At 49.9% G+C, this 23,900-nt stretch overlaps 2 long non-coding RNA genes across 4 annotated transcripts; both read right to left on the bottom strand.

The window, feature by feature from the left end:
• Nucleotides 1-7,773: 7,773 nt before the first annotated feature.
• LOC129474576 (uncharacterized) lies at nt 7,774-19,773 on the bottom strand. 2 transcript variants are annotated; one of them, XR_010119331.1, is made up of 4 exons: nt 19,652-19,773; nt 18,702-18,790; nt 10,377-10,486; nt 7,774-8,127 (listed from the first exon to the last, which is right to left on the bottom strand). It is a non-coding gene; the product is annotated as an uncharacterized lncRNA (long non-coding RNA). The 2 variants fall into 2 exon arrangements; XR_008654571.2 differs by lacking the exons at nt 7,774-8,127; nt 10,377-10,486 and adding an exon at nt 17,025-18,150.
• LOC129474577 (uncharacterized) lies at nt 10,896-13,917 on the bottom strand. 2 transcript variants are annotated; one of them, XR_008654573.2, is made up of 4 exons: nt 13,596-13,917; nt 13,375-13,488; nt 11,730-11,833; nt 10,896-11,038 (listed from the first exon to the last, which is right to left on the bottom strand). It is a non-coding gene; the product is annotated as an uncharacterized lncRNA (long non-coding RNA). The 2 variants fall into 2 exon arrangements; XR_008654572.2 differs by having other exon boundaries at nt 11,730-11,972.
• Nucleotides 19,774-23,900: the final 4,127 nt, after the last annotated feature.

The raw sequence follows: 23,900 nt of genomic DNA on the forward strand, positions 1-23,900 counted from the left end.
GTGATGAGTCACAGTGGGGCAGAGAGAGAGATGGGTCCTCTCAGGCCTTAGGCGACCCTGTGAAGACTTCAGCTTTTACTCTGAGGGAAGTGGGAGCCATTGGAGGGTTTGAGCAGAAACAAGATGTGGTCTGGTTTACTTGTTATTGGAATTCTGTGTCTGAGGACAGGTCGGGGGTGTGGGACAACAGCTGGAGCAGCAAGACCAGCAGGGAGGCCAGGTGAAGGTGATGGTGACCGGGGCCATGCAGTCAAAGTGGAGGAGGTGAGGGAGTCCAGTACTGCAGATCCCTTGCAGGTAGAGCTGCCAGGACTTGCTGATGGGTGAGAAGCAGAGTGTGGAAGGCAGGGAAGAGTGGAGGATGACTCCCAGGTGTTGGCCTGAGAGCTGGGAGGGTGGGGCTGCCATTTACAGAGATGCGGAAGACGCGGGAGGACTGTGCTCTGACAAGGCCCTCTGCTGACTCTGAGAGACACAGGAGAGCGGGACAGAGTGGATGAGGGTGACTCTTAGTAGATTTATTACATTCTCCCGGCAGATCCAAGTACATAATTTTCAGAGCCTGTGCAAAATGAAAATGTGGGCTACATGCTCAAAAGCAGGAACAGAATGTCATTATAGGTACTAAAATAAGAAAGCTTTTGCTTTCTTTCTGCAGTCTCTCTCTTGACCTGTCATGGTGTTTGTTATTTGCTACTCAATGTTGCGTTCCCTCGGATATGAGGATGTTCGTAGGGTAGCTCAGACCCCCCACAGTCAAGCCCTTTTTAGGGGCAGAAGTGAAAGCAGTCGCCAGCACGGTTATTCTCCTGAGTAGCATCTCCAGGGTGGCACCTTTTCCGTAGCCTTTTCCAAAGGAGTGAGTTAGTATGACAGTTGTCACAACTTCAATGAAAAGCAGCCAATGCAGTGGGAGATGGGAGAATGAACCATCAGTGATGGGAACATGAGACACCTGGGGAAGGTCAAGGGCTAGCAGATCCTTTATGTGGGCTCAGCCCTTCTACAACCTGCAGCAAGGCTCAGCCCCCACCATGGCCCCACCCCCACCATGGCCCCTCTCCACAGTGGCCCCGCCTTCATTCTGGCCACACCCCCATCCTGGCCATGCCCCTGCATGACCCTGCCCCCTGCCTTGCTTCGGCCCTGCCCCTAACAAAACCATGTCCCTCTCCGTGGTGAGTGGTCACATGGGTGACCACTCCGCAGAGTAGCCCACCCCAGTCGTAAGCTCCTGGAGCAGCTCCCGGCTTTCTGGGTGGTTTCTACCCCTGTGGGGCGATTTATAACCCGAGTCCAGAGAGCGAGAGGTTGATGGGGGGCCTGTCCCGTCCCCGTCTCAGGCAGGCAGGAACCGCTTAGAGCTCCGTGCGCGTGGGACCAGTGGCTCCGACAAAGCCTTGGCCAAACTGCTTCCCGATCCTTCTCCTCACCCAGTCGTCTCCTTCCTACAGCATCTGTGGACGATCAGCCCTAGGAGATGCGAGCTGCTCGGGGACCGCCCTGAGTTTCCGAGAGTCCTGGGAGCGATGGCACCTGGGTCTTGTGCAGATGGCACTGGGGACCCTCGAAGGCCCAGACTCGGGCTGAGCGTGGGGGTGGGCGCGGGGGATGCTCAGTCCTGACCCCATCACCGCGGCCCGGGGAACATATGACGGGGGTTGTGTCCCCTCAGAGACAGCAGGTCCCGCTGTGCGCACACGCTGAGAAGAGACAGTCCAGCCTCCACCAAGTGGAACCCTGAGCCCGGAGGGATGGCCCTGCCCCTTCCGCTCTGCCTGGCCAGTCCTGTCTGCGGGTTTCCATTGTCAGCCATGAAGGGGACTTGAGACTCACAGGTGGAGTTAAGCGGAATGAGGAAGGGCTTGTTAAGTTGGTTAATTCTGGACGCCCTGGGAATCTGAAGATGGAATTGTGATACATTCATGGATTTGCCCCAGTATTCCAGCCAACCACGCCTGTGTGGGTCTGTGTGTGTGTCTGTGTGGTGGGGGAGCAGTGGGGGTATGAGTGTATGTATGTGTTGGTACTGGTGTTGATGGCGTATAGTTCGCTGACTTGGGACTCTTGCCCCCCAACCTGATTTAACACAGGTTGAGCCCACATAGCCTAGTGCTTAAGAACATGGTCTCTGGAGCTAAACTGCCCAGGCTCAAGTCCCAGCTCTGCCCCCTGAGCAAGTGCTTTGACCACTCTGCCTCAGCTTCCCCATCTGTAGCATGGGGAGCTTAGTAATAATGCTGTATCTCATGGGGTTGGTGTGAGGACTAAGTGAGATCATAGATACAGGGCACGGGGAACAGTGCCCGGCGTGTGCCAGCTCCCACCTCTCTGCAAAGAGGACACGTCCTGCCTCCCCACGGCCAACTCGCACCCAACAGCTCCTGCATGGACATGGATAGAATGAATCTGCTATTCTCTGGGGACCTCCATGCACCTGACTTCAGTCTGGCCTTCAGGGGTCATTCTCAGGATGAACTCAACTCCATTCAGACCTAAAGGAATTCGAGCACTGACTGGGGATCTGCTGGGTCTTCACTGATGAGCACTCCAGAGGAAGCGATCTCAGGTCAAATGTCCCTTTCTGAGAATTTAGGGGGGTGGTAGACTGGGGAAGGTAACTGGGGACTTGAGTTTATCTTTAATGTCTTGGTTTTCTTACAGGGAAATACATTTATGTATTATTCTGTCGTGAAAATTAATTTTAATTTAAAATCAATTTCATGCAATATAGATTTCACCATAAAGTAACATAATTTTTAATTTTTTTGATTGAGATATTTGACAGCAGGCGCTGCATCATCCTGAAAGAACCAACTTTACAGTAAACAAATTTTGGTCCCTTAATAACGAGATCAGAAATAGCTACAATGCCTGCCCCTCCTGCTAACAGTTATGCAGGGCTTTGCTCATACCAAAGCTTTGCCTCTCATGACCTGTTTCCGTCCTTATGACAAGACAGCAAGGTTGGAAGAAGAGGAGTATGATTGTTTCTCTTTTGCCAAAGAAGATGGAGTGAGTTTCTCCCTGCAATGGGTTCCTATTGAAGGATTACAGCAACAATTCACCAGGCCCTTCTTCACCTGACCCCAAATCTCCCAGCACGGTAGCCCATGGCCCTGTCCCTGCCCCCGGCCCCAGCAGTGGGCTGTGATTGGCCTGATGCAGTCAGCTCTTCCCACTCTCTGACCTTGACTGATTCAAGAATGGGTACCTGGCCCAAGTGGGCCAGTGAAAGGTAAGATGTTGCCTGGGCTCCCTGGCTTTTCCATGGTTTGCTCTGGACAAGGTGGATGGGATGCAGCTCTTAGAACCACTGCAGCCTTCTCTGCTACCACAAGAAAAGGCAGTCTGAAATCATGACCCATGAGAGAGGAAGGAAAGAAGAGAACTTGAGGGAAACTGAAGCACAGCCTGATCCAATCATTCGTGATGCTGTTTATCTCTGGGATTTTTGAAGGCTTGAGCCCACGAATCTCCCTCCTGCTCACACCTGTTTGCACTGAGTTTTCCATTCCCTGCAGCCATAGCCCTCTATCTGATTCTGGCTCTTGTGTCGCACGATAGTAAGGGGTAGATTATTAAACCAAGACCTTCCCTGGCTGGCTGTTTGTGTGCAATACACATCTTCTCACAGCCAACCTGGTTCTTTACATCTAAACTTCAGAGTCAGACGAGAGCCCCTAGAGGTCATCTAGTGCAGCCCCTTAGTGTAACCCCTGAGCAAAGTGAGGCCTGGGAAGAAGTCGTGAGCCCGGATCACAGGGCTGGACTTTCTATCCCTGGTTGCTCCTGTTTTTAGGTTAACATGATCTAAGAGACCACCTGTGACAAGACAACCTGAGCTTCATCTGTCAATGCAAAGTCTGTATCTGCACACCCAAAATGAAGTGGCAAACATCAGCCATTGCAGACCACTCAGCGAGAAAACCTCCTCTGTTCCAAATATCTGGATACAGTCCCGATTGTAAATTGGAGAGTGACTTTACTATTTTGACTATATGGTATTTTTGCTTTTCTCTGCTAAATTCGATGACTTTTTTGAAAATTATTTTTATTCGATCATATCACTTGGGTACAGATCTGCAGTGTTTTTCTAAGCACATATTTCCATATCAACAAAAGATCTTAAAAAGGAGCAGAAATGGAGAATGGATTAACTTACCTTTTATTCTATCCCTACTCCCTACAGAGTCTCTCACGAGGCTGGGGGTTTTGTTTTTCTTCTCTTCTAATTTCTATTGAGACAAGGACACATGGACTGGCATGCAATCTCCAGGTTACCTGAAGCATGGCTGTGACAGATGCATCCCAAATTGGGATTTTTCCGTGCACGGCTACGTTCAAGAGTGCAAAAGGCAGGAGCCACTCAGAGAGTGTAGCTTGGGAGGGCTTTGTGTCACTGTCCAGGTGAGATTTCTCACTCTCGGAGTCTCACCTGGTTGAAAATGTTCATCACGGTAACAGCAGATCCTTCAAGTCTTTGTCACTCTTACAGCAAAGATGCTGTGTTGAATTTTCATGGCAAAAACAACTGCAATGTTAGGCCACTGTAAAACATCTTTTGTTTTGTGCTGAGCCATAGAGAGTGAGAACTTAAGCGATAAACACTCGGCATCTGTCGTCCTTCCAAAGCCTCTTTCACATTCACTTACTTCCCTCAATCCATTCAGAACAGTGTCATACAAAAGTGATTTTCAGGCTGGGCATGGTGGTTCACACCTGTAATCCCAGCACTTTGGGAGGCCGAGGCGGGCGGATCACTTGAAGTCAGGAGTTCAAGACCAGTTTGCCCAACATGGTGAAACCCCATCTCTACAAAAATACAAAAATTAGCCCAGTGTGGTAGTGGGTGCCTGTAATCCCAGTTACTTGGGAAGCTGAGGTGGAAGAATTGCTTTAACCCAAGAGGTGGAGGTTGCAGTGAGCCAAGATCATGCCACTGCACATCGCACTCCAGCCTAGGTGACAGAGCGAGACTCCGTCTAAAAAAAAAAAATGCCGGGCACGGTGGCTCATGCCTGTAATCCCACTTTGGGAGGCCGAGGTGGGCATATCACAAGGTCAGGAGTTCCAGACCAGCCTGACCAACGGGGTGAAACCCCGTCTCTACTAAAAATACAAAAATTAGCTGGGCGTGGTGGCAAACACCTGTAATCCCAGCTACTCAGGAGGCTGAGACAGGAGAATTGCTTGAACCTGGGAGGCGGAGGTTGCAGTGAGCTGAGATCGCACCACTGCACTCCAGCCTGGGTGACAGAGCAAGACTCTGTCTCAAAAAAAGTGATTTTCATCGTCCCCCTCAGAGATTTTTGGAGGGGATAACATCTCATTAATTTTTTACAATCTTATAATCAATTTTTAATTAATGAGACTGATGAAAAACAGACTACAGAAAAAGAAAAATCACTCATGTGGTTGCAGCTACAGCCAATGTGTTTGAGACTAGGAGCTTTGGAATGGGGTATCTGTGTTCAAATCCTGACTCCACCATGTCCCTGCCATGTGAGTCCGGGGACATCACTCACCTGAGGACATCACTCACATGACAGTGTCACTTACTGAGAGGCCACTATCTGGGGAGGTCACTGACCTTCTCTGAATCAGTTTTACTCAGTTTTAAGGATTATTATGAAAGTTCAAAGTCAAAATATATTATTAAGGTCTTGCTTCTTGAAGTGTGGTCTGCAAACCAGCAGCCATCACCTAGATGATTGTTAAAAAATACGGAATTTCGGGGCCAATCCAGGTCCTACTAAATAGAAATCTCAATTTTAACAAGCCCCCCAGGTGGTTTGTGAGCACATTAACCTGTGAGAAGCATTGTCTTCAAGCACGTGCATGCCATTAGGTGCACAGCAGGGCCTCAACTTAGCCTCCTGATTGGTGTACATCTTATCACATTATACTATTTCTTACTTAATAAAATGCATTTCATGCTGTTTTACAGTTTTCACTCGAGTTCATACTACTTCCCGGTCTACATGGAGCTATTTTGAATGTGTGCGTAATAGTCTACTGAATCCTTGTATCATGCTTTCTTCTCCCATTTCCCCATCTTGATCCTTCCCAGCATTTTGCTGTTAGAAAATAGCACCTTACTGAGGCAGGAGACTCTCTTGAACCCGGGAGGCAGAGGTCGCAGTGAGCCAAGGTTGCACCATTACACTCTAGCCTGGGCAACAAGAGTGAAACTCCGTCTCAAAAAAAAAAAAAAAGAAGAAAACAAAAAAGAAAAAGAAAAAGGAAATAGCAACTTCGTGAACATCCTCTTATGTAGCGATTTCTAGAGACGGAAGGAGGAGGGACAGGAAAAGAGAAAAAAAAGAGAAAAAGAAAGAGAAAAGCATATATCTGTCTCTTTAAAGTCAGCAGTGTTGAACATCCCCTTTAATCTCATTGTAAACTAAGGGAGAAAACCATGCCCCTGGCTGCATGCACTGGGCAGTGATGGGGGCACAGAGACAATTACCTCACTGAGGCACAGCACAGAGCTTCAGGGATGCAGGATGCAACCAGGGCAGAGGTATCAGCCACACCTCCACGGCACCGATGCCTCATAATCACCTTATGGAAAAATTATTTTGAAATTGGCTTACCTGCTCAGGAACTGAAGCTGGAGAGAAACCCGGATTATGGGGGGACACTTGTATTGAAGGGCCTCCTCGTGAGCGGTCTCTGCACATACAAATCACCTTGCTGCTCAGGTGTTCAAAGCCCTGGCCTGGCACTTATTTCACAGGCTTGCAGGGAGCTGACATCATTATGCATTAATGGGTGGCTCAATTGCGTCGAACCCTGGTGACAAGTGACTTCCTCGCCACACTTGCAAACGGAGCCCCGCCTAGCCTCTCCCATGGCCTGTCCAGAAAGTTAAAGGCAGGCAGCACTTGAGCTCTGGTCTTCCGTCCCCACAGCCTTCACTGTCCTCCCAACACAGGTGCCTCTGGCCCTGAGCCACTTCTCCAGTGGCCAGCTGTGGCACTTCTCCCTCTCCAGAGCCATGGCCTGTTTTACATGAGATAAAAATCTGCAGACAGAAGCTCTTGCTGCCCAGAGCATGCGTTCTAGAACTCAGATAAATAAATGAGCAAGAAACTGAGTGTGTGCAAGGGTAGCCATGCTGTGGGGAAAAGAAGGTGGAGGGAGGATAGTAAGGGGACCCCAGGCTCAGAGAGTAGGAGGGGGGCAAGGGTATCAGGAAGAGTTGGGGGGTCCTCATGCCTCAGAGCTGGGGGAGATTGGAGTGGGGATGAGGGAGGACTTGGGTCCTGGGCTTCTTGGCTGCTGACATGACCAGGGATAGAGGGGAGGTAAGAACAGCCTGCCAGGTTCCAGGTAGGTGATGGCAGAGCCACGGCTGTAAGCGGACGAGGGAGCTGGGTCTTGTAGGGGCCCAGAGCTCTGGGCATCTCTTCTGTCCCACCTCTAGGGCTGAGCCTGGAGGAGCCTGGTCCGCAGCATGTTCCTTGTTGTCACTGCCCCTGTGGAGTTTCAGGAACCCCAAGGGCTGCCAGGGGCCAAAGCATCTCCTGTGACCTCCCCCCCACCCAACAGAGGGAGAATCTGGGACCCCCCATCTTTTGGAACACTCCTTCCAGAGGCAGCTGCAGGTGGATTCTCATCTGACAAGAGACAGCATCACTCAGAACCCCTAGAAAGGCCATTGATTAAATGCCACAGAGGACAGCAGTGATGAGGTCTGCAGAAGGCAGCACATAGCCAGAGGCAGGGCCAGGTGATGGATGGCCCCTGCTTTCAGAAATCCCCCAGGCCCCACTGCTTCCTGCCCTTGGGCAGTTCACTCTGGAGTTTAACAGTCATTAAGAGAAGCAGTTCCTTTTTATAACCAGTTCTCTTTTCTCTCTCAGGTGGTTCTGGAATAAAAACATCATAAATGCGATGTCGGGTCACAAGGAAGAAGTCGCCTCAGGTGAATGTGGCTTCAGAGATGGGGACCCCTGAAGTGAAGCAAGAAGTGAAGGCTGCCTTTAGCTGGATTGAAATGCAGGGGAGGAAAATACTGCACAAGCTGGTCTCCCTGTGCCTGGGGATGAAGAGGTCTCCTTCCCATTCAGGGCCCTCATCAGGGTCCCTCAGTGACTCCATCAGGCCTGAGAACATCCCCTGGGATAGAGAGAGGAGAAAAAAACAGAGATTCATCCAAAGCTCTTTGGAATTTAATAATAAAGGAGATAATAAACAGGCAGGGGGGCAGGCGCGGTGGCTCATGCCTGTAATCCCAGCACTTTGGGAGGCCGAGGCAGGAGGATCACTTGAGGCCAGGAGTTTGAGACCAGTCTAAGGAACATGGTGAAACCCCATCTCTACTAAAAACACAAAAATTAGCCAGGTGTGGTGGTGCAGGCCTGTAATCCCAGCTACTTGGAAGTCTGCGCCATGAGAATCACTTGAACCCAGGAACTGGAGGTTGCCGTGAGCTGAGATCATGCCACTTTATTCCAGCCTGGGCAAAAGAGTGAGTGAAACTCTATCTCAAAAATAAATAAATAAATAAATAAATAAATAAACAAACAGCCAAGGGTTCCCATGCCTTGAGAGGGCCAGTGTGTGGTCGTCATGCTCCCAGAAGGGCAGGCAGCACCGTGCCAGCCATAACATGGGGCACTGCTCCATCGACCAGACATGGAAACAGTGTCCGACCATGCCACTGTCCGGTGGAAATCCTTGGAGTCTGTTTCCACTTGTTCCTGCTGGAATGGAAGTCCAGGGACACAGCCCAGCTTCCCCAGCTTCCCCCAGGCAGGCATTCTATTCTCCCCCCATTCCTTTTTTGTTGTTGTTGTTCACATCATGATATGACTACTTGGGAAAGATGACTCACATTTGCTTTGTATTTAATTCATTTATTCAGACCTATTTCACTTACGTATCCACAATTTTCTGAGCAAAGTATTTGTTTATTTATGGAGTGACTTCTCTGAGCACTAGAGCTGTGAATAGACAGACCTGGCCCAGGGCCTCAGAGGGTGAACGTTCTGGTAAAGGAGGCACAATAAACAAGGAAATAAAAAACAAGATTGGTGAAGAGGGTGAAACTGCTCTACAGGAAATAAACTGGGAATTGAAAGAGCAAAGGGAAGAAAGGCCACATTGGCTGGGGAGGTGAGGATGGCCTCTCTGAAGAGGTGAGCTTTGAGCTCAAGCTGAGGACTGAGAAGATTCCAGCCCAGTAACGGCCATCAGGAGATCACGCCAGGTCAAAGGCACAGCAGGTGCCAAGATCTGGAGGCAGGACTGGGCTGGACAAGTCCAGGGAACAGAGAGGACGCCAGGACTGAGGACGTAGGGAGAGCAGGTTGCAGGGATGCAGGAAGGGGTGGGGGAGTGTGGATCAGGCAGAGCCTCCTGGGACAGGGTAAGCTCTCCTGGGGTTCACATGGGGAGCAGTGGGAAGTGATTGAAGGAGTTTGTATGGTGGGGGTGCAGCACAGCTGGTGTGCATGTCTGGACAGCCACTGATTGGCTGCTGGGAGGGAATGGAGGGAATGAAGGGTCAGGGCAAGCGTGGAAACCGTGGGTCCAGGCTGAACCCAGACCTACAAGATGTGAGACCTTGTGCAAATGTATCTTTCCTGAGCCTCGCGTCCTTGTCTGTGAATGAGGGAATCATGAGCCATCCTGAGGCTGTTCTGAGGATGTAATAAGAAGGCGCCCACGGCAGAGCCCAGCACACAGGGTCAGTGTCTTTCCATAACGATAACAAGCGAACCTTGACCTTCCCAGACTCACGTCCATGACTCAGGAGATAACTCAGACCAAAATAACATGCCCTTGGGTTACCATATGGGTGTGCTTATATAGACCCAGCCCACTGATCCGTCCTTCATTCATTCTGTCTCGACTGTTAGGGTTTCTTCAGGTGGTGAGAACGTGGCCCTGTTATTGGGACTGCAAATTCTAATTGACATCTCACCTGGGAACGGCAGGGTAGCTCATTAAAGTGACTCAACCCAGAACACAGCCGTTAGGGAATTTGATGGTGAAGCCTGGGAGCAAACACCTGCCTTGAGTTCAACAAGAATCCAGGAAATCATCTTAAAACACAGGCCGGGCACGGTGGCTCACACCTGCAACCCCAGCACTTTGGGAGGCCAAGGCAGGCAAATCACGAGGTCAGGAGTTTGAGACCAGCCTGGCCAACATGGTGAAACCCCATCTCTACTAAAGAAATACAAAAATTAGCTGAGCATGGTGGCACGCGCCTGTAATCCCAGCTACTCAAAAGGCTAAGGCAGGAGAATCGCTTGAACCTGGGAGGCAGAAGTTGCAGTGAGCCGAGATCATACCACTGCACTCCAGCCTGGGCAACAGGAAGAAAAAAAAATAAAAACAAACAAAAAGAAACCACACACCTTCCTTTGCTCAAGCAATGGCTTGACAATGGGTCCTTTGAGCTCCAACACCCCATTCTGGGTTTAATTGAAACTGATACACCTTGGCAAGGATGTCCAGCGGCATCCACCTGTGGAAGGAATTAAAATGACACCTTGAGGTAGCAGACGGACAAATCCTGGATGTGGGGCATCCCACAGAGCAACTGCTCCCAGGAATTCAACAAGCAGTGGCATTAAAAGTAAAATGAAGGAGAGGGGATCACTGTCAACCAAAAGGAAGTTAGAAACTTAACAACCAAATGCCGTGTGGTCCTCATTGAATTTCTGGAAAAGCAACCAGAAAAAAATATCTGTGCAACACCTGGGGAAATTTGAACATTGGAGATGATTAGGATATTGCAACTTTGTTAGAAAATGTCCACTTGAGGTCTGGGATTTGCTTTAAAATAATTTGTCAGAAAGAGGGGAAAGAGCTGGAAGGAAGGGGGAAAACCCTGAGAGCTGTTGAACCTGCGTGATGGGTAGATGATGATTCACTATATTCCTCTGGTTGAAATATCTATAGTGGGCCGGGCGCGGTGGCTCATACCTGTAATCCCAGCACTTTGGGAGGCCGAGGCGGGAGGATCATGAGGTCAGGAGATCGAGACCATCCTGGCTAACACAGTGAAACCCTGTCTCTATTAAAAATACAAAAAAATTAGCCGGGCATGGTGGCGGGCACCTGTAGTCCCAGCTACTCAGGAGGCCGAGGCAGGAGAATGGCGTGAACCAGGGAGGCGGAGCTTGCAATGAGCGGAGATCGTGCCACTGCACTCCAGCCTGGGCAAAAGAGTGAGACTCCGTCTCAAAAAAAAAAAAAAAACTATAGTGATTGTTTAATTGTGCTCAGTCTATTTTTAAAGATTGGAGTTTTCTTGATGAAGTGTTGCAGAATATTGCAGAACACAGCCCAGGAATTGTCATTGTATCATTTTTGCTCCTGCCCCTGTAGCCCAGTATGAACAGGGCATTTCACAAGGACATGAGGCTGGGACTAAAATATTACCAACTCTTCTGCAGATGTGGTTCTCTCTGCAACCCCCAGCCAAGTCCTGGATGCCAGGACAGGATTTCATGTGCACGCCATCTGAAGCTACCAGCTTGCTCACTACACAAGTCGACAGACTGACGTGACTCTATGCAGCGCTGAGCACAACAGCCGGGGCCTGTCACCCAGCTCGCCAGCAGAGAGCCAGGGGTATTTTCAAGCAGAAATAATGGGCCACCGTGGCTTTTTAAAGAGATGTGATTTATCTCTGGGACCACATCCAGGCTAGAGCTGCTGGAGGACAATGACAGGCTCCTGGGCCAGCGAGGAGGCTTTCATACCTCGGCTTGTCTGCAGACGGAGGACAGCTGGGGCTTCGCAGGCCGAGGCACCCAGGGGTTGCGGTGATCAGCGAGGGGCACAGAAAAGCAGCCAACTCTGCACCCTGAGGAGGGTGGAGATTTAGAGAATTTCTGTTGGATTTGAACCACATGACGGTTCCTTGGAGGAACCGGGAGTCCGGGTGGAATCTTTGCAGGCAGGGTCATGTGGTTTGGTTGCCTTCATTACTCAAAAGCAGGAATCTGTGTCTGGGAAGATGTGAATTACGTACTTTTGATTGAAAGCAGCTGCACACCCACAAATCCCTTTAGCCAGTTAATTGAACCATGACAGGCACTCCAGATGTCTACCCACATGCCCTTTTCTTACCAACAGGACCCTGACGATCACACGCTCCCTGGATGGTGCCCAGCTTCCTGGCTGCTCAGCCTGTGTGACACAGCTCTAGCCCAGTGGAGGGGGAGAACAGGCAGCTGCTGGGGATTCTGGGAAAATGTGATCTCTTATGTAAGCTCTTTCCTGCTCTCACCTCCTCCTTCCTCCTCTCCCATCTGGAGGCAGACAGGAGGCTGAGCGTGGCAGCACCAGCAACCACAGGAGGCCTCGAGGTAAAGGCACCAGCTGAGGATGGCGGCAGAAAGGCAGAAGGAGCCAGGCCCAGGGCGATATCCTGCGGCCCCACACCTGCCCTGGCCCCTTTGCCTCTGGACCTGTGAATCTGGAATAAGGCAACTTCCCCCCGGAGATGCCACCGTGCCTGGGCTTCTGTGGCTTTGAGCTGAGCACAGCCCTGGGTGATGGAGAGAGACAGTAGTGGTCACCCTACTCAGCAACCACCTGCACAGGTATAAATCTCAGGTCAGCTGAAGCCCTCAAAGCTAAATCCAGAATTTATGAACCTTGTTCCACACCAACCACACCAACCATCCTATTCCTTCAATATTCTTTGAATATGTGGCTGGGCTGTCCTACGAGTGCCGTTAGAGGAGGGAACAGGTCTTGTTGCATCCTCCTGCCTCCGCTTCCCCTTCTGTATGACGGAACCTGATTAGCATTTGAGGATTCACCCTCCCCACTCAATCCATGTGTCTAGGGTGAGCTGACCCTGAACCTCAGTTCCCAGGGTGGACACGGGAGCTGGACCTGGCCCAGCCAGCACCACTTGCCCTGGACAGCGATGGGCTCAGTGAAGGCAGGACCTTAGCTGACCGTTTAGGGTGACTCTCATGGTCTTTGTGGGATCCGCTTTTGTCCCTGGATTTGAACGTGAGAGTGTGAGGCTAGAGCTTCAGTGGGCAGCTAGCACCAGGCAGGGGCACCTGGAGGCTGCTGGGCCTCCTCCTGCCAAGGAGCCATGACCATGGCAGTGGGTGGACACGTGGAGGCCGGGGGCTCCAGGGGATGGTGTCCAGGGGTCAGACCCAGCTTGCCTGAAGATCGAGCACAAGTGGTCAAGCCTATTAATGCACTCTCAGCTAAGCCACCGGAGTCATCAGGTCTTCTGTCACTTGCCCTGAGAGAATCCTGCAGCTACTAGGGCTGAAACTTCCCCGGCCCTTGGGAAACCTCCAGCCTGCTCAGAAACCAAGACATTTCCGCCTGTTGAGTTTCCCACCACAATCGTCCTCCCTGGGCCTCACCCACCTCCATGTGGGGCCATTTCCTTTGGCTGAATTCACTGGACTGTCAGGGAACCGCAGCTGGGCTTGGCTTTGCTTGCTTCCGGGTGGGAGAACACATTTTGGTCCGTTTTAACACCTAAATGACACACATATGCCCTGCGTAATGCAGAAATGGAAAGTTCCTATGTGCAGAGGTCATCATAGGCGTCTTTGTTTCTGAGGTTTTGCTCAAAGAAAACAAACCTGCAGCCAGAGCTCCTTGCTGGGAAGTCAGACTCTGCTGTTGCAGCTGCTCCGGGGGCTGAAGTGCCTCATCCCTGGCCCAGGTTCCCTCGATGGCCCGGCGGCTCAGTCTCTCCTAAGGGCCTCTCCTCTCCCGCTGCTGACTCCGCTCCCCACCACCAAAGGTTGTGGCCTCCTGCGAACTTTGTTTCTGGGGATTAAAAAGGCCTCCAGGATCTTGCAGCTCTGTCTGCAGAGGCTGAAGGAGCAGCGATGTCACTGGCTGTTTTGCTAAACTACAACCAGCTACCTCCCCGAAGGGGGTAAAATACTGTGAGCCCCAAGAGAAAAGTCCACTCACGGAGGTTCCAAAAGCCGAGAGGCGAAATGCCTCAGAAACACGAAGTCACCAAACAACCTTCACAAACCACGTGTGTCAGGTCACAATCACAGGCGGGGCTGGCCGGGGGTGGCTGTTCCTAACAGCCCCTTTGTGTTTCTGTCCATGAAACAGACTCCACGATGGCCCCATGGCCACTTCTGCGCTTCGTTTCTTCTCTGCTTCCCGGAAGCCCCTGTCCACTTCCTGTCCTTGTGGTCGGATCCCCTTCCCAACTCCTAGAACTCCGTGCTTTCCCTGGACCAGGGCTTCCCAGCCTTCCAGGGAGTGGGCTATAGAGCAGCGCATTCCTCTCCTTTCTGTATGTCTGAGGTTTTCTGAGCCCTGTAGTTTTTAGCTGCCCAAAGATGACACGTCTCCCCAAACTTGAGGCCTGATCCTCCCACTAAAGACGCTCTGTACTATTACCTGCTCTCTTTTCATGTTGGCATTTATTATTTTCTGGAATTGTCTTATTTAGTGACTTATTTACCTCCTTTAGTGTCTGACTCCTCAGACTAAACATGAGTTCTGTGTGGTCTGAGGCTACATCTGTGTAATTCTTTTGTGTTTCCCTGGAGCCCACAGCCATAGAGGGTGCCTGATGGGAGCTCAATCAATGTGAGGTGAAGAGATGAATGAAGGAAGGATGGAATGAATGAGTGGGGGCCTCTTGGTCACAGTCCCCCTTATTGTTGCTCTTTTTTTCTTGCTACCACCTCTCTCCAACTTGATGTTTTCTGGACTCAAAATCTTATATGTCTGTCTCGTGTTGTTGAGTACAACTTTCTGCACATGGTGAAAATGTTCTGTGTCTGCACTGTCCAATATGGCAGCTGCTAGCCACATGTGACTATGGGGCACTCAACATGTGGCTAGCGTGACTGAGGAACTGAATTTTTAAAGCTATTTGGCTTTCATTGATATAAACTGAAATAACCCCAGGTGCCCAGTGACTGCCATGGAGGACAGCACAGGTCTTGATCTTCAATGTCATTCTTAGCGGTGGCCTTCGAATCTCATCCTGTTGTCTGCTTACATCTGCTCCATCCAGGCTCCCAGCTCTCATTCCACCATCAGCCTGGGGGTTACAACCTCCTGCTAGGCAGGCACCTTATTCACCTTTGGTTTAGGAGCCCACAGGGATTGGACCAGGTCTCAATTTGATTAGAGCACCTGAGGCCATTTCAGTCCAACCTTAGCTCAAAGGTTTCCCAAGAATACAGGACAAATATGAATCTCCTCGCTACAGCCTAGGCCCCCCACAGCAGACCTCCAAAAGCTCTAAAAGTCACTGAGACAAAAAGGGGGAACTGTCATCTATCGGGCAGCATCTATCGGGCAGCACTTTTTTTTTTTTTTTTTTGAGACAGAGACTCTCTCTGTCACCAGGCTGGAGTGCAGTGGCACGATCTCGGCTCACTGCAACCTCTATCAGGCAGCACTCTTGATCACAAAGGACAGAACACCCACTCAAACTTAAGTGAGCCAAAACATGAATATCTTCACTCCAGAAACTTAATGGCCCAGCAGTATTTGACTACAGGCACAGCTGGATCTTGGTGCAAAATGACGTCATCAGGAAGGGATTGCTTCCATTTCTCAGGCTGGCATCCTCCTGGGTGGGCTCCCTTCTGGGTCACACAGTTCTCATGAGGTGGCAAAGATGCCCCAGCAGATCCTGATCCTCCCATCAGCCCAGCAAGGACAGTAGAAAAGAGAAACCTCTTACCTAGTTCCCCAGCAGAAGTCCAGGGACTGACTCAGATCAGACAAACTGGACTCATGAACCCACCTCCTGATGCCATCCCTGAATATGTTTGATCGGCTGGGTCTGGGTCACTTGCCAATCTTGGAGCTGGGGAGTTGGGGGATTAAGAGTTGGGGAAGGGGACCAGGCACAGTGGCTCATGCCTGTAATCCCAGCACTTTGGGAGGCCGAAGTGGGCGAATTGCTTGAGCCCAGGAATTTGAGACCAGCCTGGGTAACATGGCAAAACCCAAATTAGCCGGGCATGTAATCTCAGTTACTAGGGAGGCTGGGGTGGGAGGATTGCTTGACCCTGGGAGGTCGAGGCTGCAGTGAGCCCTGATCAAGCCACTGCACTCCAACCTGAGTGACAGAGTGAGACCCTGTCTCAAAAAAAAAAAAAAAAAAAAAAAAAAAAAAAAAAAAAAAAAACCCGTAGTGGAGGAAGGTTGTTTCCCACAAAGGGAAGCCCAGTAAGAACTAGCAAAACAGAGAGAAACCGTCCAGGTAGGTGAAACCCAGAGATGCCCCTTCAGGGTGTTCAGAAGACCCCAGCCCCAGCCCCATGTGACACGTGCTGCTCTCTTCTGCCTACAGTGTCACGAGAACTGGGTCTGTTCAAGTGGAGCCCTGAAACCCCAGAAGGAGTTGACATGTCCCCACCACAGGTGAACTCAGCCCCATGCACCACATCCATGTCCCAGGAGAACCTGCAAATTGATGGTCTGTGCCGGGGTTGAAGGTCTCATCTGATTAAAAACTGCTGTCCACTCCTCCACACGTTCTAGATTGATCAATAGCATATTCCCAGTCCCCCCAGCCTCCCTACCAAAATAGATTTAACCTAGAAAGAGAAGTGAGCTGCAGAAAATTAATCACTTTTTTATCCTCAATGGACACCAGCGTGATGAATTTAAGCTTTGACTGGGGAACTTGAAGTCACAGAAATGGCCAAGTGGAGCCTGGAAACGTGAGTTCAGGTGGCGTGTTGTCCACAATGGCATTGAGAGGGTCCAGGAGATTGTGTCATTTCTTCTCCCTTGCCTCAGTTTCCTTATCTGTAGAATGGGGATGATGTGGTAACAGCAGTGCCTACCACGCAGGGCTGTTGCAAGAATTAAGTGAGTGTATATGCTCGGCACATAGGAAGAATTAGCTACTATTTATGGAGCCTGAATGGCAATTAAACAACATTAATAACACGCATGCACAAACACATCTGCACACACACACCCACACACTGCAGACTTCCGCCAGGCGGGCCATCACCATGCTCTTCCTTAGCCCACTCCCTGACTTCTACCCAGGCGTGGGCCAGCAACTTAACATGGTCACTTCTCTTTGCACAACTCTCTGAGTTGGCCAAGCACCTTGACATATGTCACCTTGGTCTTTGAGCCCCAGCAGTCGTGACTGATGGATATTGGAGTATTGGTTCACGCCACAAAGGATAAAACCTTGACCCAGAGAGGAGGCATCTCTCCCAAAGTCAGGTGCCTGGGAACAGCTGTATCAGGACTTGAGCCCGGGACTTGGACGCCAGGCTCACCCTCGGAGTCATCAGTATCATGGGCGCCAGCACCTCTGGGCTGGGTACCGCTACAGGCGCTGGGGACACAGGTCCGTAAGTCAGGTCAGTCACTGATTTTCCTTGGAGTTCACACACAGGTAAGAAGAGGGAGAGATGTTCCCCAAGTCAACACATGCTCAAATTCATTTCAGATGGTGATGCGGGGTCCTGAGAAGAGGAAATGGAGCGACATGCTAGGAAGTGCCTTGGTGGAGGGGGGTCCTGGGGACAGGGTGGTCAGGGAGGTGCTCACCTAGGAGGTGACACCTGGCAGAGCCCTGAAAGGTGAGAAGGGGCAGCCATGCACAGAGCTGGGGACAGCATCCGGGAGGAGCATGGTCGGTCACACAGGGTCCCTGGGTCAGGAAAGAACCTGGCTGTTTGTGGCACAGAAGGAAGGTCAGTAAGTCCAGGAGAAGGGGGAGGAGGAGTGGACAGGCCCCCGGCGCCTGCAGGTCTGGAAGCATCGCCAAGTTTCCAAGCATCTTCCAGGGCAGAGAAAGCTCCCTTATGAGCAGGAGGGGCTTGCTTCACCAGCAGGAGGGGTGGGAGAGTAGGAGAGAGCCCTCATGTCCCGGCTGCAAGTCCAGGGCTGGAAAACCAGGCGGGCCTCCACGGAGGCTGCTCCTTCCCCATCGGGCCTCTGCAATCTGGTTGGGGCATCTCAGACTGAGGAGGAGGAAGTGTGACTGTCGCAGGCCAATGCCTGCTGACGAATCTCCCAGCCCAAGTGGTGGCCTGTGGTGGGCTTCCCAGTGCAATTGGAGGCGGCTTTGGCGAGGGGCTTCTCTCCCCTTTCAATTTCCTGCTGGTTCTGCCCACGTGAAACTGAGCTGGTTGGCTGGGTTTCGTTTACTCTATTTGGTTTTCTTCCTCTCTGAATAAAAGATGAAAAGTCAAAACATATGCATAATGCAGAATTATAACACTTGGATTTGTTTAACTATATCTTTTTTTTTTTTTTTTTTTTTTTGATGGAGTCTTGCTCTTTCGCCCAGGCTGGAGTGCAATGGTGCTATCTCGGCTCACTGCAAGCTCCACCTCCCAGGTTCATGCCATTCGCCTGCCTCAGCCTCCCTAGTAGCTGGGACTACAGGTTCCCGTCACCGTGCCCGGCTAATTTTTTGTATTTTTAGTAGAGACGGGGTTTCACCGTATTAGTCAGGATGGTCTTGATCTCCTGACCTCGTGACCCGCCTGCCTCGGCCTCCCAAAGTGCTGGGATTACAGGTGTTTAACTTTATCTTTGCCATTTCTCAAGTGTTCTTGCACCTAAAGCACACCATTGTATAAAAAAAGGCATGCTTTGGAGAAAGTGATACGACTCCTGCTTCCAGGAATGGAAGGCATTTTTAACTCAGCTGCTCACATGTGTGAGTCTGCGTATGTGTGTATATGTGTGTGTCATGTCTATGTATGAGTACTGACCGAGTCTTTTATTTTCAGTATTCTGATGCGCTGACATTTCCAGGCCTTGCCGACCCTGGACAGCGTGCTCTTCCCATGCTTGCCAATTCCTAAGAGAGAGGAAACAACTCATCTGGAGCATGTCTTGCAAATGAAAAACAAATCAAGAGCCCACATGCCCCAACCACCTCTTTTCTTTTTTTTTTTTTTTTTGAGACGGAGTCTCGCTCTGTCGCCCAGGCTGGAGTGCAGTGGCGCAATCTCGGCTCACTGCAAGCTCCGCCTCCCGGGTTCATGCCATTCTCCTGCCTCAGCCTCTCCGAGTAGCTGGGACTACAGGCGCCCGCCACCACGCCCGGCTAATTTTTTTTATTTTTTAGTAGAGACGGGGTTTCACTGTGGTCTCGATCTCCTGACCTCGTGATCCGCCCGCCTCGGCCTCCCAAAGTGCTGGGATTACAAGCGTGAGCCACCGCGCCCGGCCTCTACCAACCACCTCTTTTATTGGGCTCTCCCTCTCCAGGGCCAGGTACCAGACAACTAGGAACAGCTCCTGTGTCCCAGAGCCTGCCGAAATGACTCAAACTAACAACCCTAAGCCTGGTGACTCTGCCTACCCATTCATTCCTCAATAAAGTCTCCTGCTCATGTCTCACTTCCTCCCTCTTCCTCTTGAAAGGAAGTGTTCACTATGTGGCCCTGCAGAGCATAGTTCCCGGGTTCCCAGGGTTCCCCGTGTGGCCCTGAAGAACACGGTTCCCGGGTTCCCAGGTTCCCCGTGCGGCCCTGCAGAGCACAGTTCCCAAGTTCCCAGGGTTCCCCGTGTGGCCCTGCAGAACACGGTTCCCGGGTTCCCAGGTTCCCCGTGCGGCCCTGCAGAGCATGCCATGTCTCCCGTTTCTCGGGACCTAGAATGTAGTGAATGTCTTCCCGGATGACAGTCCTTTCTGTGTCTGGGGGTCTTACCATACCTGATTAAAACAAATCCCTGATGAACAGAGTGAGTCTCTGTGTCCCATTCTGCGGGCATGCACACAACAAATACACACATATTCAGAGTCCCTTATCTGTGCTCAGACATGTGAACTTTGCATCACAAAACCACTGAGTGATGTCAGAGGCGCCATGAATCATAATGACAGCTCCTGGCCTGGTATCCAAGAGACCTCAACACGCTGCTAAGTCACTGTTCCCCGCTATGAGAACCGGTCACTCTCTTTGAGCCTCCAGCTGAAGGGAACTAAATTAATCTAGGATGACCCATATTGTGCCGCAGCTAATGACCCAGTTCACCTCTGGTTAATTTTCTGCTTCTGGGTGTCCTGGGAACGGGTGGTGTTTACTCCACTTGGGACAAACCTTTATTAATGAGCCGGAGTGTTGGCTGCTCTAGGCTGAGTGTTTTAATAGAAATCGGCCCATGGGCCAGGGCGTGCTGAAGTTGCAGAATATGAATAAGGCCCTTTTCTTTACCCACTCTCCTCTGCCTTGATTTGCATGACTAAGCTTTTATGCCTTTTTTTAAAAAAATGTGTTTGTTTGTTTCTTGATTGTCGCTCCATCTCCTATGGAGGAAACAAATTACTTACTCACCAGGCAGGGACCTCAGTTTGGCAGGAGTCCAGGTCTGTTCCTCCAGCAGAGGGGAGTGAGACAGCCACACTCACGCTAGCAGGGACAATTCCAGGAGAGCTGACATGGCCCAGGATGTGGGCTAAATGATTACACAGGTCCCCAGCAGACTGCTTAAGAGGGAAAATACCCCCTCTTAAGGAGTCCTAGCAAAGGACAGTGGTTGGGAGAGGACAGAAAAGAGTCCTTCCTTGTAAAATGTGGCTCAAATTAATAAAGAGCTCCAAGGTATCTCTCAGTGAGACTGTGGGCTCCCTATACAAAGAGAAGATGTTGCTAATTCTTTGTAGATGTGTGATTCTCAACTCTATCAGAGTCAATGCCAGGCTTTTAACACAAATATTTTATCACTTCCCCTTTACTCAACTGAAATGAAATTCATAGAAAGTATAACCTAGCTACAGGCATATTTCCTAATCAACATAATTTCCCCAGAGGGATATAAAGAGAACAAGAAAGGAATTTATAATAAAATAAAACATAGCTCAACATGTAAGTGCCCTGGTGATATGGTTTGGCTGTGTCCTCACCTAAATCTCATGTTGAACTGTAGCTCCTATAATATCCACGTGTCATGGAAGGGACCTGAGGGGAGGTCACCGAATCACGGGGGTGGTTACCTCCATACTTTTCTCGTGACAGTAAATGAGTTCTCAGGATAATCTGATGGTTTTATAAGGGGCTTTTCCCCCACTTCACTCTGCACTTCTCCTTGCTGCCACCATGTGAAGGAGGACAAGCCTGCTTCCCCTTCCGCCTTGATCGAAAGTATCCTGAGGCGTCGCCAGCCCTGCAGAGCCGTGAGTCAGTTAAGCCTCATTCCTTTATAAATTACCCAGTCTTGGGTGTTTCTTCATAGCAGCCTGAGAACAGACTAATACACCTGGCATGACTAAGGTAGAACATGTAATAACGTCATCAGATGCTGGAACTTGGATGCAGAATCACAGTGAACGAAGTCACAGATGGGGACTGACTACAGCTATACTGTTTTGGGCAACTCAGACACCGCAAGAGGCTCTGCCATTGGTAAGGTGATTTTTTTCAAACTGGTGAGCAACATTCAATAAATCTTGAAAAAAACAAAGTACAGTCTTCCAGTAGTTTACACCATGGGAACAGTGTGGTAAAACTCAGTTTAAAACAGTAAAAAAAAATTAAAAAAATTATTTCTATGTAAAATGGAATTCAGTTCTGGGCTCAGATCATTTCAAGCAGCTTTTTAACCTATGTGAACATCCAACAAGGCATTCAAAATTAGTGCCAATGCATGAAGCAGCAGCAGCGGTGGTAGGCTTCAGAGGATGATACCAGAACTAGTCCCTCAGGCAGGTGTGGGTGTCCCATTTTTAGGCGATGAAATGCATCCAGAGAGAGAAGACACTTACCCAAGACCTCACAGCCAGAAAGGGCCAGAGCTGAAATAAAATTCTGTGGGACTCTAACCCCAGTGTGGTTTCCTGCCTTTCTTCTAATGTCCCTTGGCAGATCCTACAGCAGCCCAGCAAATCTCACCATCCCCATTACAAGACTGACCCATTCTCTCTTTGAACCTGAACTTGAACTTAAAGAGGAGGACCACCTTGACCACTGTCTATTAATAGACTGTTGGAGTGGGAGTGGATGCTATCAGACCCTTGTGTGGATCCCCCTCACTGAGCATGTGCCACTATGTTTGTTTTTTGTTTTTTGTTTTGAGATGGAGTCTCGCTCTTGTTGCCCAGGCTGGAGTGCAATGGCACAATCTCGGCTCACTGCAACCTCTGCCCCTGCAGGTTCAAGTGATTCTCCTGCCTCGGCCTCCCAAGTAACTGGGATTACAAGTGCCCGCCACCACGCCTAGCTAATTTTTTGAATTTTTAATAGAGACAGGGTTTCACCATGTTGGCCAGGCTGGTCTTGAACTTCTGATTTCAGGTGATCCGCCCGCCTCGGCCTCCCAAAGTGCTGGGATTACAGGCATGAGCCACCGCGCCCAGCCTGCCCCAGCCGTTTTGAGTGGTGTCTGAAAATGGCTCACAGGTGTCCCCCTCCCCAGAGTACTGCCCTAGGCCACATGAGAACTTCCTTGCCCAATAAGCTGCACCCCCCATACTCATCCTAGGGCAGCCCATAGCCAATGACTAGCATGGAGATGCAAATGCCAGCCCCCTGCCTCAGACTGGGACCAACTCTGGGGTACAATTGATGCCCCCGGGCTTTCCGTGGGACCAGGCTGAAATTACTCTCCTTCCTTGCTTAGCTTTTTTTTCCTGACCTGTTCTGCACCCTCACTCCCTTCTCTCAGGAGCAGCTTCTCAATAAGTCACATGCATAAGCCCTCCGTCATGGGCTCTGCTTCTAGGAAACCTGACCTAATACAGGGTTAAGACAAAAACCAAGAGCCTAGTCAGGAGACTACCGCAATAGTCAGTTGAGAGATGATGATGGCTTGGACCAAAATGGTAACAGTGGAGATGGAGAGAAGGGATTGATGACTTTAGAATATTAGTGACTGCATTAGGTGCTCTTCCTGTATACCAACAAGCTAAGCCAGGGGTCAGCAAATGACCTTCTTCAAGGAGCTCTAAACCCCATCCATAGGAAGGGGCCCTTTTCCAAGTTTGTCCTTCCTTGGGTTCATTCTCTTAGCCCTAGGGAGCCATATATACTTTTTAAAATATTCTACAGTTATTCTTTTATCGTAGTTTAATACTTACTTATGTAACATTTTCTCTGTTTAAATCGCTGTGTGGTTTCTATCCCCTGATTGGGCCCAGGCTGCTATCCCAAGTGGATGGAACCCAGTAAGAAACAAACTTGATAAAGAATAAATGTAAAGTCTCAGGTTCAGCATTATAGAATGCAATTTAAAAAGTTGAGTTTGGGGATGAGAAACAGTAGCTTAAGAACCAGCACAAGATCCTTTCCAGCTTTAACATTCTATTGTTTATAATCTTTCCAATCCTCTCATAAAAAATGGCATATTGAAAGATCATTTACTTGGAAATCAAAGAATGCAGATTCCAAGATGGTGTCTGCAATGAACTCTCTGTCTAATCTTGAAAAAAAGACTTCCCCTCCCTGAGTCTCAGTTTCCTCACCTGTCAAAGTACACAGTTACACTAGATGTCCCCTAAGATCCTTTCTACTGTGAATTGCCCATGGTTAAGCGAGAGAGGATATGTACAAAGCAGCATTTTTTGAACTCTAAAGTGCTTAATGATGGTAATGGATTCTCCGATGATAATCTGTGTCCATTTGGCTAAGTCTGGCACTCACTTTCTATCACACCCCACACCTAATCCATCAGCATTTTATGACAGTGCTACCTCCAAAGTAGATTCTTAATCCACTCACTTTTCTCTTCTCTATCACCCCCACCTTCATCCAAGCCCTCATTATCTCTTAGTTGGAAAATTACAATAGCCTCCTGTTGCAAACAATGTGGTTTAGGCTGGGCATCCATGTATCTGGAATCCTGGTGTGTGCTAAGCAGAGGGAGCCTATGGGACCCGCCCCAGTGAAAACCCTGGGTGCTAGGTCTCTAAACAGCTCCTGTTTTAGTCTGTTTTGTGTTGCTATAAAGGCATACCTGAGTCTGCATAA

The sequence above is a fragment of the Symphalangus syndactylus genome, chromosome 24, assembly GCF_028878055.3.
Source record: "Symphalangus syndactylus isolate Jambi chromosome 24, NHGRI_mSymSyn1-v2.1_pri, whole genome shotgun sequence".
In the NCBI taxonomy this organism is placed as follows: Eukaryota; Metazoa; Chordata; class Mammalia; order Primates; family Hylobatidae; genus Symphalangus; species Symphalangus syndactylus.